A 17768-nucleotide genomic window follows, 5' to 3' on the forward strand; every position below is an offset into this window, starting at 1 on the left:
GAGGGAGCAAGGAACACAGGGTTCCAGCCGTGCTCTCCCGGAGGGGAGGGGAAATATAAGCCTCATTCTGAAGGTCTTCCAGGAAGCCATGGTGCGAACTGTCCAGCGTTCATTCCTCCCCACCAGACAAGTCCAACAGAGCATCAAATCCACTTTGGGTGTTTGGTGGGACTCCTCCTGTGTGACTGGCTAACATTCTAAAGGGAGCCATTTTGTCACTCTATAAGCCTCAGAGAACTGCAGCTGGGCATCCACTTGAAATGGAAATTGTTTTAGTTTTATGCTCCTTGGTGGTATAATACATACTTATGAGTCTTCCTTACTTGGGCGTTATTGCTGGTACTGTGTCTCGAGTTATCCTTTCTGAATGGTGCTAGACATTGAGCCATTGAAAGAGGGCTTCTCGCTGAAAAGATCACGTCATAAAACGGTAAGATGTGTCCATAGCAACAGATGTACCAATCACAGCACAGAAGACACACAACAAGGTGGGCAACGTTCACTCCCGGGTCTTCCATTGCTGGATGCCACGATACTGAAGTGGTTAAAACGACGAAGGGTCTGAGGTCTGTTTATAAAGATGATCGATGACGTCATAGACAATCTCAATAAGCGGACCAAGGAAACAAGGAAACCCATTGAGGACGTGAATAGGAACCTGAGGAAGTCAGGTTGAAATGTTTTGTTGAATTGAAGTAAAAGCAGACACAAATGGAGTGGCTGTTTGTTGCCTTCACTTGTTTGCTTCTCCACCTGATCATGACCAACATTAACTTGGTTTTATTAGAAGAAAATGACAGGCAAGAACACAAACCAAACCAAAACATCAACATCATTTCCGGCTACCACCCTGCCATCCCCCTCCCTCTGCCCGACTTCCCACCAAGGTTTTGTTCAATGTCCTGGTCGGATCCTTTGACGCTAAGTTGGTATGAGTCAGGTTTAGATTCAAGCTCTGTCCAGTCTTGGAACAAAAGCTTATCTTGTTACTCCATCACACCTTGGGATAAAATGAAGTAGAAATTGAGATGTCAGAAAATGCAAGAAATGACCCAGGAAGAAAGAAAGAGGTCCAGGCGACTCTTTGTCATATGGCTTCCATTCATGTAAAACTCCCCTCCAGTTATTCACCCCAGACCCCTGCTGGCCAGGATAGTGACTGCAGTATACACTGAATGGCCTGGGAAGCCATGAACCTGAGAAATCAGGATTTTGCAGAGGCAAAGGCAGATTTCCTGGGTTCCTGACTCACTCAAACCAACTGCAAGGGAAGTTATAAACGTGTATTTGAAATGTGCTTTCACTGTATGATTAACAGAAAGCCAAAAGGATCTCAGATCTTGAAAAAAAACTGTAATATTTAAAATCTATAGGGGAAAAATGGAAGTTGATATAAGCAGGGAGTTAGGTACGAGTGAATAAGCACCATTTAAATAATTAAATATGAATTTCAACTGAGTTATTAGAGTTATAATCTGAATGGAAAGGCTGATGATAAAGGCAGAAAGAATATTTACTTTGTGACAATTCTTATTTCAACTGAAAATGGGAGAAAATGTCAATATGGTAATGAAGAAAATTCAGAGCTGAAACAATCAACCTCACGTAATTATCTATTCAGAAAAATAGCATATAGCTGAAACCAAGACTATTATATCATTTAATAGAAACAAAACTATAATAGGCACTAGGTCTGTTTAAATACCAAAGAAAAATACCAAAAATTGCACCTTAAGATCAATCATCTGTAAATTGGACTTTAATTACATCTGCTTTCTCTGATAAAAACCCATGGCTAACTGGTAACTATTTCTTTTTTTCTCCACCTATTTTAATGCTGAAAATGAGCTCTTTGTTGGGACATTCTCTATTTTTCACAAAAAGAAATATTACAGCTTCCTTCACACATTCCAGCAGATGAAGAGCCCAGAGGAGCATCACTCGTTAGTCTAATGAATTGACTGACTTCAACTTCATGATTCATCCCCGGTTCACTAGGGACAAAAGTCACAATGCAGTCAGGTAGACCGAAATTTAAGGAAGGTCTGTGTCTAGAAAGAATAGGGGATTGGGATCCTATGTAATTAGGCAGGGAGGACACAGAACAGTGACAGTTTGCTCATCAGTACAAAAGCCCTGGGAAGGTGTAGTACTTGTCCCTAACTAAAAATTACTAGCAACAAACTTACAGTCAAACTAACCCAAAATGAATTACATTACTATATGTAAAAATTGCAACAATAAATTCATACGAAAACGAAAACCTAGCCTAGGAGAGGTATAAGTGCCCAAATCCAATAAATGGAAGGAAAATAAGAAAAAGTAGATCTTCTCGATTTAAAAGAAGATTCCATGTGGGAGCCAGTGACAGAAAGCATATACAGTCTTCAAAGTAAGAGGAAATATGTGTCAGTCCTACCACCAACAAAGACGATATGCGTGTCACCTTTACTTAAGGATTCCATTTCAAAACTGAGGGAAAAGAAAATATTAACGGAACTCATGTAAAAGATGTTAAAATGAAGTTCAGTGAAAAGAAAAACTAACCACAGCAGAATCTTCCAGAACTGGGGTGTAGCAGAGATTTAGTGAGGGAAGCTCTGACCTCTATCAACATGAGGCAGTCCAGCAAAGTGAGCTCCTTGCTGAACAAACCCAGCAGCACTGTGACAGTTCTCATTGTCTTCCTCATCATAACCAAATGGATAGATGATTCTTAAAAAAAATCATGTATTTTGCATTGCATCTTCAAGACAAATAATCGCTAATATCCTCAGGGAAGAGGATCATGGCAATCAAGGGGGCTGTTTATTGTTTTTGCTTTAAAAATATTTCTATTGGGAAATTGGGACAGTATAGAAAACAAGAAAGGTAAGTACTTAACCCATAGGATTGGCGTGGATGTAGAATCAGAACTAGAAGTATATACAGGAGTAACACTGAAAGACAGATATATGGCTGATAATCAGTGACAAATAGCTAGATAATAGAAGACAAGTGGATAATAAATGATAGGTAAAAGGCAAGATGGGTGGTAAATAAGTATAGATAAATCATAGATAGATGGAAAGATAGATGGATAGATAGATGATAGATAGATGGTAGATAGATAATGATAAATATATTAGATAGATGATAGATGATAGATTAGGTATATATAAGATAGATTATAGATAGACATATAGTGATAGATTAGATAGAAAGAAAGATGATAGATTAGATAGATAGATAGATTGATAGATAGATAGATAAGACAGATAATGATAGGTATATTAGATAAAAAGATAGTGATAGACTAGATAGATTATAGACATATAATGATAGATAAGATGGAAAGATGATAGATTAGCTAGCTAGAATAGATATATTAGATAGATGATAGATTAGATAGATGGATTATAGATAGACATAATGATAGAGTAGATAGAAAGATAATGATAGATTAGATAGATGATAGATAGGTGATTGATATAGATGACTGATAATAGATAGGTGATAGATTTTGATGATCAATGATATTTAGATAGAGAAATGATCGACTGATAAACAAATCATAGACAATAGACATCCACTGATGGCAGGCAGGTGGGAAATCAGCATCAACGTCATACATGCATCCCATCTGTGCTGCTCGACACAGATTGGAGCCAATGACATCTTGGTAGACACAAATGCAGCCAAGCCTTCAGGTTTACATGCAAATATGCTTTCCTAATAAAATTAATCAGAGTTATTGATCAAATATAAAACTCTGAGCTGGGGTAGACGACGATCTTTCACCAGGAGCTATGGTGTTCCTGGAGATCTTAGGGACAAAGCCTGAGCCCTGGCAGACTCAACAAGCTGGGCACAGGCACCATATACACACAACGGGCACAGTTCTAAAGAAGAGAAAGACTCATTCAAAATGGCCACATGGGGGCAAAGGCCAGACAAGACACTAGTGACTGCTAGGCCTTTCTCTAGGGCCTGACATGAGGTTTAACATTAACAGAGCATAAAAGATGTGCATAACCAAGCAGTCCTGTCGGTCATCGGCAATTATTATTTTGGTCCCAGTGTATCCTGAGGGTGGTCTGACAACTTGTCAGACCTATGTGAAGTCTCATCCTAGGAGAAAGCTTCCTCCTGGGTCTGCAGCAAGCCTTAGTCTCCCTTCCTCCCAGCACTGGATTCCCGTGGACCCTAAATCAGCGATTCTCAACCCTCCTAACTCTGCAACCCTCTGATACAGTTCCTCATGCTATGGTGACCCCAACCATCAAGTTATTTTATTTCCTACTTAATAACTGTAATTTTGCTACTGTTATGAATTATAATGTACATACCTATGTTTTCTTTCAGATGGCGTTAGGCAACCCCTATGAAAATGTTGTTCAACCACCGAAGGAGTGGTGACCCACAGGTATAGAACCACTTGCTTTAAATCATTCTGGTCCTGACATGGAGCTTAGGTTTCAATGGAGAGAGCAAAAGAGGTGTGCATAGCCAAGCTGTTCTAGTCAAGGTGTGGGCCCGCTCATCATTGTCCCTTCATGGTCTCAGCTGTGGTATTACTTGAGCCAGGCCCTGTCTTTCCCTCTTCCCAAGATGAATCTGCTGGGAAATTTCCAGTTTCTTTGTGTGCCTTGTCTGAACGAGCAGATATTTGAATGGAGGGATAGAAATGTCCCTTGGGAATGTCTTCATGGCTATGAAGGTGGTTGTTTGTTTTTGTTGTCATTGCTGTTTGTATGTCTATGTGTTTGTAGAAAATCATATCTTTATTCCTATGAAATACTTGGGAATTCTAAGGAGACAGTACACAGGGTCCTTATCCCTTCGAATGCTTCCGAAAATACATGAGCAAACGTGTGCATAATTGTGTAGGCTCAGCTATTCGAGTGACTCAGCATGCATGTGCGCATGGGAAGGGGTTGGGGGAGAGAACAAATGCAGGAAGCTGATTCTGGCACAAGTGTGAATGATTGCCCTGGGCCAGTAGTGTAATTGTCTGATGTTTGAGAAATCAAAGTAGAAACTGACAAACCCATTTTGAGATGAAGATGATATAATTGAAGGGCTGAGCCTGAGCCTGAGCACTCGGGTCTACATCTCAACATTCCGCACAGCACCTCTGAGCTTTTCATCATTGCCAAGTCTCTCCTGGACCAAAGTCCTATAAAGTTCACCTTCCTCGGAGTAAAGATCAATGCAGGAAGAAGAACATCCATTGGTTGTCTTTGATGGATCTATGATTGGCTCCAAAGTCAGACAAAAAGTCTGGGTTCTATGGACATGTAAAGGAGACCACATCTGATGAGAGACCAAAGCCTTCTCTCAGAGCATCTTCCCAACCTATTTCTAGCTTTCGTGTGACACGAAAATAAAATGAAAGCAATAATTTATCCGCTTTGTTTTTAAAATAAAGCTGCCATATCTCCAAGTCTCTTCTACCCCAAGCTACCCTAGAGTTTCCCTACTTTGCCCTGTCCTTTTGTTTTTCTCTGCAGCTCGGAGTAGGACCTCATGGGGTCCTGACACTGTATTTTTCCAGGAACCCACATCTCCTGCTGTCTTCTGTTGCTTTCCAAACCTCTTTCTATTTATGACACAAAGTAAAATAAAGCCCATTAAACCATTTATTTACATGAAATCAGGGCACTTGTTCAGACGCCGCATGTGGTCTGAAGAGGCAGACGTTCAAGCACGCATACATTTTTTTTTCCTGATTGCACTGGGACATTTCCTTTCTGTGTACTGGAAAGCTGCAGTGAGCCAAGATGCTCAGCATTCAATCTGAGATATTCTTATTCTTCTGAGACCCTCGTCTGGGTGTAGGCATTACCAGGCTTTCAGAGATCCTGATATAACTGTGTAAAGTTATCTCAGAGGTCTGGCACCCCAAGCAGCCTCCACTGACTGAGGCTGAGGCTGGATGCTCCCAGTATCCATTCCAGAGTCTAGGGTGTGATTTGTGAGTTGGAAACACAAAGTTTATAGAAATAAAAGCAATCGCTTCCTCGTCACCTTGGGAAACCATCCCAAAGGAACCAAAAGGGCAAGAGGCTAAGATGCTGTGACACTGCCAGAGAGCCTCGAGGAGGAAGGAGGAGGCTGAGAAAGCTAAAAGAGAGACCACAGCTGGCCACGCCCTGTACAGGACTCTAGGGGTTGGCATAGAGTCATGGTAGTGTGGCCCAGGTGACCGAGGGCACAGACCTCCCTGCTGTAAACTTGTGAGAAAAGCCACTCTCAATAAATACTTGCATTTGAAGTTAGAAATAAAATAGATAAATCCAAGCAAAAAATAGCCACATTTTATTGCACATAAAATAATATGTCTCATGATTAAAATAACCATCAATCTGCATATATTTGTAAACAAAGCAGGAGATGGGTGAATTTTTTCTTAAATCCTCAATGTCTGTTTTAAACAGCATCCATCAGCCCTGTCATCTAAAGTCTAAATCACACTAAGGAGGACGGGGGCTTGTGGGGGGAATGGATCTTCCTGTATACTTAAAACAGATAACTCCATGATGATAAATGAAAATTAGCTGAATCTAAATTATGAAAGCAACCTCAACATTTAATTGTCTTCTTTCAGACTTAAGCACATCAGCTGGGTTGAGTCTATCATTTTTCTGATACCCATTTAGCTGACTCCTCACTCCATTTGGAAGAATCAAGAAGTGCAAGAAAACACTACTGTGAGACGAGAAGGATGATGGGTAAACCAAGGAATGATAGGTAAACAGCAGCTTTACAACAGGCTTGTGTCCCACAGTGTAAAAGGTACCAGGGGAACAAAGGCAGCATACGAGGAACACTATTATACCCCAAAAGACTCAAAAAGATGAGGGAGAATTCACAGGAACAATTACGATGTAATATGACAGTTAGAAACACGAGTCCCACACAGCATCCTGTGAGATAGTTGGACCCAAGGAAAGGTGCTATTCCTTGCATCAGAAGGTATCCATTTGTGTGCTTCCTAGCATGCTAAAGCACACTGCGTGGTATAAAGACCTTGCCTCTTGTAAAGCTGCTATTTACCCATCATCCCTTGGTTTACCCATCATCCTTTTGGGCTCACAGTAGTGTTTTCTTGTACTCCCTGATTTTTCCAAATGTGCTGGGTCCATCTTGAGCCTGCCCGGTCAGTCTCCTCTTTCAATGTTGCTTCTATCCAAGGCCAGGATTTCTTCATAGCTTCCCTTCCTGCTTCCTGCTTCCTGCATCCATGCCTTGAAGAACCTGACCATTTCCAAGAATTCCTATGAGACAGCTGAGAGATCACACAGGACCCAGACCTCTGGCAGGAGCTTCCCTGCTGGGCAAATCAAGCCAGCCTCCTGCAGAGTAAGTCAACACTTGGAGATCAGCTCTGTCCCCCCACCCCCTTTTTTTTTTTTTACTTTATCCGCATTTATTTATGCTGAATTTATTCCCGTGCCATGAGCTTTTGTTTCTTCAGTTTCTTCTGGGATATCTTTTTCTTCTGTGCAACCTCCTCTTCTGGCTTTGGAACAATCTGTTCCTTCTCAGTGAGGATCATCTCGATGTGGCAGGGGGAGCTCATGGATGGGTTAATCCGGCCGTGAGCTCTGTAGGTTCATCTGCGCATCATCTTAGGAGCCTTGTTCACCTGGATGTGTTCAATGACCAGAGAATCTACATCCAAACCCTTCAGTTCAGCATTACTCTCTGCATTTTTAAGCATGTGCAGCAAAAATTCAGCACTCTTTTTTGGCCACCGTCCCTGTGTCCAGCCCCACTGTTTGGCCTGGGAGCACCTACCGACTCCACCATTATACCGCCGGAATGGCACACACTGCTTCTTTAAAGTGACATCCTTCAGATACTTGGTGGCTTTGCGGATATGCATTGCCTCCCTGAGATGACACCAAGAAGCACACTATACCTCCTTCTTTCACAGAGTGAAACACATGCCTAGTGAAGTCCTCCCTGGCAGTTTTAGTCAGTTTATCCCAAGTCTCCAGGAAACACGAGCCTTTAGTGGCTGCACTTGGGCTTATGTCTGAGTAATGTTAACATGCCGGTGCATTTTAACATGGTCATGAACCAGAGGAAAGCCTTGCCTCAGTCTCTGAAGAGATTAGTCCCCACAGCCTTGTTCTAATGGAGCAATGCTGTAGTGTACCACAAGACAGAAGGCGGATGCCTAGCTTCCTGCTCTCTGCCTCCTCCCTTTCCACATTCCCCTCCCTTCTAACTGCTCCCTCCCAATCTCCCCCTCCCTTTTCTTTCTCCTCTGTCACTGTCTCAATATTCTTAGTCTGTTTTCCTATTTCCTGAGAGCTTTAAAAATGTTTATAAAAATATCATCCACATGAATGTTATATAAAAATTCTCCAGTTGCTTCGCAGAGCTACAAAAATCCTTTTGGCTGTATTAATCACGAGAAAAGACTCATTACTTGGAAGAAACAAACTTAAAAGGAGAAATAAAAATTAGGAAAGTAAAAAAAAAAAAAACTCAGCAGTGTTTGTCTGTCTCTGCAAGAATATTCATTCATCTGGAAATTACGTTTCATAGGCGTCATTCCTTGTTCACCATTCTTAACTGTAGCTATAATCTCCAACCAAAAAAAAAAAAAAAATCCCAGAAACAGTATTGAAACCAACGTTCCCTCATTTCTTGTCAGTCCTTCCGGGATGCCTGTTGCTGCCTACCAACATCAATCCAAGCAGGTTAATAGTTTCAAATTGAGATGCTAATTCAAGTTGCTAGAAATAGAGCTTTCTATCGTCTAATTCTGTATAGAGCAAAAGAAAAAGTCCCTACGATTTATAGATTGCCTTTTCAAATAAAATGGCAAAGAAATTCCTTTCCTGGTGACTAAGAAGAATCAAAAGCACTTCCAAACGTTACCCTCAGCAACGTGGTAAATGCTTTGTGCTGGTTCCAATGAAAATGGTACCCATAGGCCCATGGGAGTGGTGATATGAGGAGGTGAACCTTGTTGTAGGAACTGTTGTCACGGAGGGGAGGCGGGAAGGGGTAGGCTTTGAGGTTTCAAATGTTCAAGCTAGTCCTAGTGGCTCCCTGTTTCTTCCTGCTTCCTGCAGAACCAGATGTAGAACTCGTAGCTACTTCTCCAGCACCATGTGTGCCTGCTTACCTCCCTCCATGATAATAGACTAAACCTCTGAACTGTAAGCCAGCCCCAATGAGATGTTTTCTATTATGGAGTTGCTGTGTTCATGGTGTCTCCTCAGAGCTATAAAGCCCTAACTAAAACAGCTACCTTACATAGTTTTTTAATTCATCCCTGGCCATTTACTAAATGAGTATCAACATGCCTTTATTTATAACTGTATTAAGAACTATATACACAGACACTCAGCCATGATTTCCCTGGTTATCTGGGTCAACTGCATGAGGAGGTTTCTACTCTTTGCCCAGCACCAACCAGTTTCTACAAGAGAGGCTTGATGGTTCTTATTCCAAACCCTTTAACCCAGAACTGTCTGGCCAGAGCTCTGGGTCTGTGACAGCCCTTCTTTCTTCCCAGGTCACTTCTGGTGACACTAGCAGAATACCTCAGACTTCAGCATCAGAACTCCTTCCTCAAGTTCTGTAAGCTGAGGTAGGCAGAAAGGCACAGCCTTTAAACAGTAATTGAGAGCTTGCATCCTGATCTACAGGTAAGAGGCAAACAAAGCTAAGTGGGAAATGTATTTTTTTTTAAACCTCAAAGTCTACCCCACTGACACACCTCCCTCAACAAGGCCATACCTCCTAATTGTTTCCAAATAGTTCTAACAAGTATGGGAGTCTACGCAGGCTATTCTCATTCAAACCACCATAGATACATAGATCTCATACATGGCTGGAAATTGGGGTTTTTCCTTCTGTTTTTTTCTTTGTTCTGTGACAGGGTCTCATTCCACATCCCAGACTGTTGGCACTCACTATGCAGACTAGGCTAGCCACAAACTTATGGCAATTGCCATGCAGGAGTTTTCTGAGTGCTGGGATTGTTAAGTGGAAGACTCCCTGCCTGGCTAAAGATCCCTTACTAAGGACACTAATCCCAAGCATGAAGGCGTGAATAGCCTTTCTAACACAATCACCTTGTGAGTTGAGATTTCCACAGACAAGATGTTGGAGACAAGTCCCACATGCGTGCACAACTTCCCCTAAGAGACTTGTAGGGATGACTCAGCATTGTGCTTTGAGATTTTCATCATTGCACTTCACAGCAATGGGGAATTGTTGGAAGGTAATCATAGTAACCTGAAAATGCTGCTGAGTCAGCATCATGGCTACTGACCAGTTAGTGGGAAGGCGCAGTGTGGTGAGAGTGACAAGACGCCAGTCAATGGTGTTCCAGTGGTGAGCAGCCAAAGAAAAATACAACAGCAATACACACCTGCAAGTGGAAGAATCAAGCTTCACTAACCACAACTTTGGTTATGTTTGGTAAGTGTGGGATCCCTGTGAACCCCACTTCTGGTAAAAATGGAACCATTTTCTTATCCTTAAGCACATGATTATATATGCTTCACACTACAACGCAGACACCTGGTCTTCTTCCTGCCACACTGAAACGCCATCTAGGACTCGAGTTCTCAACCTGGGGTTCGAGACCCTTTGGGGACTCTAATGACTCTTTCACACACGGTCACATATGTTTACAATTCAAAACAGTGGCAAAATTGCAGTTGTAATGTAGGAACAAAAGATAATTTTATGGCTGGGGGTCACCACAACATGAGAAACTTTATTAAAGACATAGCACTAGGAAGGCTGAGAACCACTGTTCTAGAACATTCCTACTGAACTGGTCCTCTTCACTTCTGTGCCTTTGTCGCTAGACAGAAGAATAGATGATACATTTGGGGTTTTTGTTGTTGTTGTTATTTCTTCCCTTTTATTTCTGAAGAGCTCTTAATCTTTTTGGTAGAAAAAAAGGCCAGTGGGATTTAGAGCTGCACCATATTTAGTTAGGAGACTGAGAGAACATACTTGGATTGCCAGGGTTTAGGCAATCAGTACTCTGACTCTGGACAAATTAAATTTAAGATGACTGTTAGACAGCGGAATGGAGCCAACCCAGTAAGCATTCCTAATGCAGAGAGGCAGGCTAAAAAGAACAGAATCTTCACAGGACTAGATAGTTCCTTGAGAGAAACACAGGGAAAATGTGATAGGGGATCCTACAACGACCGGAGTGCAGAATGAGGACGCAAAGCTCTGAAAAAGCTCCTGTGTTGCCAGTGTGAGGGAAGGGGCAACTCCTTCAGAGTGAAGAGAACTCTTCCCTTCCTGGGGAAGGGAAGACGCAGCCCACAGGAGGATGGACTCTGAAACCCAGTGACAGGCTCTAGAGGCAGAAGAGGGATGAGGAGGGAGACAACTGTAACTTGATGTCAGGGACCTGAGGACATGATGTTTCAGGGAACAACACACGGGAGCCAAACTCTGCCTTCAGTCCTCTGAAGAACCAGTCAGAGTAGCCTGGACTTGGCCAACACAGCCAGCTTTCCTTCTTTTTTTCTTTTCTTTTATTGGATATTTTTTATTTTACATTTCAAATGTTATCCCCTTTCCCAGTTTCCCCTCTGGAAACTCCCTATCCTATGCCTTCTCCCCTGCTTCTATGAGGGTGCTTTCCCCACCCACCTACCCACTCCCTCCTGCCTCCCTGCCCTGGCATTCCCTTAAATTGGGGCATCGAGCCTTCACAGAACCAAGGGCCTCTTCTCCCATTGATATCCTACAAATCCATCCTCTATTACATACGTGGCTGGAGCCATAGGTCTGTCCATGTGTACTCTTTGGATGGTGGTTTAGTCCCTGGGAGCTCTGGTTAGTTGGCGTTGTTCTTCCTATGGGGTTGCAAACCCCTCAGCTCCTTCAGTCATTTCTCTAACTCCTCCAATGGGGACCCCATTCTCAGTCCAATGGTTGGCTTAGAGCATCCACCTCTGCATTTATCAGGCTCTGGCAGAGCCTCTCAGGAGACAGCTATATCAGGCTCCTGTCAGCTTGCACTTCTTGGCATCTGCAATACTGTCTGGGTTTGGTGACTGTTTATGGGATGGAACCCCAGGTGGAACAGTCTCTGGATGACCTTTCCTTCAGTCTCTGCTTCACATTCTGTCTCTGTATTTCCTCCCGTGAGTATTTTGTTCCCTCTTCTAAGAAGGACTGAAGCATCTACACTTTGGTCTTCCTTCTTCGTGAGCTTCATGTGGACTGTACATTGTATCTTGGGTATTCTGAGCTTTCTATTTTATTCCTTGGCTCACAACTAAGGGATGCCCGAAAGAAACACTCTCCGGTTAGCCCTCCAGTACCCTGCCTGATAGGCTGTGGTCAGAGTATGTTCTAGTATCCTTGTTTCTCTGGGAAATAGCCTATCTCTTCTATCTCTGCCTGTGAGTCTACCAACTGAGACTAAAGAAAGCTTAACCACGCTAGTTTAGGTCAAGGTTTTGGGGTTTTGTTGTTGTTGTTGAGTTTTGAGACGACGTTTCTCTGTGTGACCCTGGCCATCCTGGAATTCTCTGTGTAGACCAGGCTGGCCTCGAACTCATACATTCACCTGCCTCTGCCTCCCCAGTGCTGGGATCAAGAGCATCATCTGCCTGGTGCCTAGCCACCGAAACAGTAGTGTATTGGTTATGATTGGGTGGACATGTTATCTCTTGAACTTCCTGAGGGATCCACAGGACAAAGTCAACAGACACCTATGACTGTTCTGTGGACCATTCTCGGCACCTGGGATCAGAGCCAACTCACAACCAGTCCTTGGCCATTCTGCCCTCAGTTGTGTAGTGTCTGTTGTGGCTTTGCTTCTTGGTTGCTACTGCCTATTTTCCTTGCATCTGAATGATATCAGGAAGGAGCTCATGCAGGAAGAAGAGCAAACCCAGGCATTTACATTACAATTCACAACAGTGGCAACACCACAGTTCTGAAGTAGCTTTGAAAGTAATTGTATGGTTGGGGTTCACCATAACAAGAGGAATTGTATCAAAGGTCAAGGAGTTAGGATGGCTAAGAACCACTGGTCTAGGAGCATTTTGCATCAAGTGATCATTAGAAAAGATCTAACATGTGTGGGGTTCCTGAGGTAGATGAAACACTGAAATTATCTCATTAGGGGTAAGTCCTATGCGGCTGGCTGGCTGTTGAACTCAGTTACTAAGGCTGAAGCGAGACATAGGACAGCCATGGGAGTGCAGCGTGTAGTTGACAAGGGAGGATGATAGCAAACTTTAGGGGCACTGGCACAGTAAAGAAAGAAATCCTGGGACGGTGTGCATGCAGGAAGCAGGGCCTCCTTGGGACTTGTCTATCAGTCAGAAGTGACCCTAGGAAGAACACAGAATGTTTGACTTTTTATACTGTCTTCAGGAGATTACAACTGCCCCTGCCTCTGAGAGGTATTCTGCGAGTCTAATGGTGGAGCTGAGGAAGTCAGTGGACTTGAGCACAGGACTGAAGCGCAGGTGTGCCGAACCTGTAGTACTGCAGTAGCGATAGTTGATCTCATTGACTCCATTCCCAGCTGTGCAGTGTGCCAGCTTGGGACCTCAAGCTTAATAGTTTTTGAAGGTGATAACCTGGTAAGTTTGTGCTGTCATGATCCCTACCCTGGCACACTTTAGCTCAATGAATCAGGGATTGAATATTTCAACTTTGTACCCATGGCTATACTGTAGTAATCCCTGGGATTTCCCCCTCATTGGCTTCTACTGTCCACCCCAGTTCCTGCACATAGGTACAGCCGGGGACAGTGTTGCATGGAACCACTTCCTACTGAGAACACAAACTTTTTAGAACCAACAGATTCACTGCAGCTGTGAGCCTTTAAGGTATTTCTCTGCAAAGCCTCTGAGAGAGCCTGGCCTTGAAAATGCTAAGAGGAAGAAGTAAGGCCCTTCTGGAAAATTCATTGGAAGTAAGAAAAAAAAAAAAAAAGTCAAGCAAGAGTCTGTAGCCTACAGCCTTGCCCTGGTTGTTGGCTTTGGGGATGGCTGCAGGCCTGGCACCCAGGAGCTATTTGGTGTGTATGGGAAGGAAGCAATGCCTCAGTGGGGCCTTCTAGAAGACTCCACAGAAGCTAGATCACAAGTAGGTAAAAAGTCACTTCATTTCTGAAGATAGAGTTAGAATTCTACAGGATTTCTACCTGTGGAAGAGCAGAAAGGAATTCTACCTGTAGAAGAGCAGAATAGAATTCTACCCGTGGAGGAGCAGAAAGGACGCCACAGGAAAGGCTCCAAGCCTTGTTGACTTCCTAGCAACTTGTCCTCAGCCTTTCCCAGTTGGCCTTGTGTTACTGTTGTTCCTGAATGTCATTGGGCAGAAGCCACTTTACAATGACCCTCCCCATAAAACATTTTATCACACTTTCTTCCTATTGCCTTCTCTGCTGATACCCCGTGGTCATTTGTCAAAGACAGATGTGTTTTTTACAATGCCCAGGACCTTAGAAAGTCCAAGGGACAAGTACTTGTGAGGGGAGATTTGAGGTCCATCATCACCTGGTAGGACATGGGGGGAGATTAGAGAGAAAGAAGTGAATGAGAGAGGGAGAGTGGAAAGGAAAGGGAAGGAGAGGAAGGGAGGAGGAGGGGAGGGAGAGGGAGAAGAGAGAGAGGACTCAGGAAGGAAGGGAGACTGGGGAGAGTTTTCCAGGAGGCATACCCAGTCCTCTTGGAGCAGTATTCTTAGCCCCCATCACTTCTCGAAGGTGCCACCTTTTAACAACTGGGCAGTGAAGAATGAAAGTCTTTAAAGTCTGGGGACATCACACAGAAGCCTTGGAGGCAGCTTCATGCACTGTGCATGACTGACGCAGCTGTACGGTCCAAATACTTGACTAAGCAATGACACATTTCCAAGCCACGCCTGACACCCACAGCCTTCCGAGCGGAACTGGGCAAGGTGGGAGTTATGAGCACTTTGGGAGAAAATCTTCACAGTAGGGAAACCCACTCGAAAACCGCCTTTGCACCTCAACACAGCACAAAAATAGATGTACCGAAAGAAATTCCTGGTTACTATGGCAACAAGCGATTTTTCCCACTATTTATAGACCATGCATATTAGAGATGAGTACACATGCTATATTTCTATTTTTATATATTTAAATTAAAACATTTGCCAAACAAAACTTCCTTCCTTCTTCCCTACTTCCATCATGCATGAGAAAACGAAGTGACTTTTAAACGTCGGGAATAAACAAGCCTCTAAATCATCACCCAGGAGATCTAAGGATGGAAATGTATTTCAGATTCTTCATTTTCACTGAAAACCTTAAGCAGCACTGACCATTGGCTTGCCTGCATGTTGTTCTAATTGTACAAACATTAGGGGGGATGTCAACTTTCTACCCTGGATTCCCCACTAACACCGGCTCTCCCATATCAAATGGCAGCCACTCAGGGTTGTGGGCTCAGATTCCCATATGTCTGATTACAAGTTTCTGATAATGGACCACAAGCTGGCAGCAAGCAGAAGTTCCAGAACATTCAGTGATGGGATTCCAAGTGGAAGGTGAACATGAGGCCGAAAGGTCTGATTTTCAGGCCAGGCTTTGATTCTGAGAGCCAAGTTCATGTGGGTCCACTTCCTGAGAGGCTAAGTTAGATTAATAACGATATAGGACTTACACTGATCTAAAGTCGATTAAATGAGAATCCATGCATCTGAATACTACATGAAATACTGATTAACGATCATACTATTCGAATGTTAAAAACAACCATTGGGTCTCTCCAGGAAAAAAAAAAAAGTACTTTAATACTAATCATCAATTCCCAAGCAAACACAAGGCATGTCTCTACATGGCTAATTTTGCCACAGGTTGGAGAAGCCACATGGGAAAAAAAAATTAAGATGAGGAAATATTGAACAGAGTTAAACTTCCCTAGAGTCGAGAACATTCAAATCCAAGATGTTCCACCAAGGGCTATATAGTAGGATTTTAATAGGCCAAGGTGAACAAGACCCTAAGTAGTGTTAATATAATCTGAATGGTGCGGGCAAAACAAGAGAAGAACCTCATCATCCTAAAGCCAGACATCTGTGAGCCACATTTGGTTACCTTTTGTTCTTTCAAACGCAAGGGTGAACATCTTTGTGATTCAAAGTGATTGTCTTTGTCCTCCTACAGGGACAGAAAGACACAGACAGGGAAATAATATATATGCATCCCAAGACAGATGATGGCACCTGACTCAAGAGGGCAGATCCATGGGGAGATGTTATATCCAGTGCTGACCAGCAGGCAAAGGAAGCAGTGTTTCAACTGAATATTAAGTGTCCAAGGATGAATGGGAGGAGAAGCCCTCGGTCCTGCCTTATAGAAGGGAAGGGGGATGGGATAAGGGGAATATGGCTGGGAAACCTGGAAAGGGAATAACATTTGAAATGCAAATAAAAAACATCCAATAAAAAAAAAAGAGTCCATGGATATACCAGCTTGCAATTCCATCAACAATGGCTGAGTGTTCCTCTTTCTCCACATCCTTGCCAGCATCTGCTATCACCTGAGTTTTTGATCTTAGCCATTCTGACTGGTGTGAGGTGGAATCTCAGGGTTGTTTTGATTTGCATTTCCCTGATGACTAAGGATGTTGAGCATTTCTTTAAGTGCTTCATGGCCGTTCGATATTCCTCAGTTGAGATTTTTTTGCTTTGCCCTGTACCCCATTTTTAATAGGGTTATTTGATTTTTCTGGAGTCTAACTTCTTGAGTTCTTTGTATATATTAAATGTTAGCCCTCTATTGGATGTTGGAGTGGTAAAGATCTTTTCCCAATCTGTTTGTTGCTGTTTTGTCCTGTTGACAGTGTCCTTTTCTTTACAGAAGCTTTGTAATTTTATGAGGTCCCATTTGTAAATTCTTGATCTTAGTACATAAGCCATTGGTGTTCTTTTCAGGAAAATTTTCCCTGTGCCCATGCGTTCAAGGCTCCTCCCCACTACAACCACTCTGGAGATCAGTCTGTCAGTTTCTCAGAAAATTGGACATAGTACTACCTGAGGACCCAGCTATACCACTCATGGGAACACACCCAAAAGATGCTCCAACATATAACAAAGACATATGTTCCACTATGTTCATAGCAGCCTTATTTACAATAGCCAGAAGCCGGAAAGAACCCAGATGTCCTTCAACTGAGGAATTCAGAAAATGTGGTACATCTACACAATGGAGTACTACTCAGCTATTAAAAATAATGACTTCATGAAATTCACAGGCAAATGGATGGAACTAGAAAATATCATCCTGAGTGAGGTAACCCAATAACAAAAGAGCACACATGGTATGCACTCACTAATAAGTGGATATTAGCCCAAAAGCTTGGAATAGCTAAGATACAATTCACAGACCACATGAAACTCAAGAAAAAGAAAGACCAAAGTGTAGAAGCTTCTTCAGTCCTTCTTAGAAGGGGGAACAAAATACTCACAGGAGGAAATACAGAGACAAAGTGTGGAGCAGAGACTGAAGGAAAGGCCATCCAGAGACTACTGCACATGATCATCCCACATCTAGTCACCAAACTCAGACACTATTGGGGATGCCAAGAGGTGCATGCTGACAGGAGCCTGATATAGCTGTCACCTGAGGGGCTCTGCAAACGTCTGACAAATACAGAGATGGATGCTAGCAGCCAACCATTGGACTGAGAAGAGGGACCCCAATGGAAGAGTTAGAGAAAGGACTGAAGGAGCTGAAGGGGTTTGCAACTCTATAGGAAGAACAACAATATCAACCAACCAGATCCCCTAGA

The 17768-nt window shown here is 43.0% G+C and overlaps 1 pseudogene; it reads right to left on the reverse strand.

Moving 5' to 3' along the window:
- Positions 1–7385: 7385 nt before the first annotated feature.
- Positions 7386–7870, reverse strand: LOC116914524 (annotated as a pseudogene).
- Positions 7871–17768: the final 9898 nt, after the last annotated feature.

Source organism: Rattus rattus, chromosome 13 (genome assembly GCF_011064425.1).
Source record: "Rattus rattus isolate New Zealand chromosome 13, Rrattus_CSIRO_v1, whole genome shotgun sequence".
Lineage (NCBI taxonomy): Eukaryota > Metazoa > Chordata > Mammalia > Rodentia > Muridae > Rattus > Rattus rattus.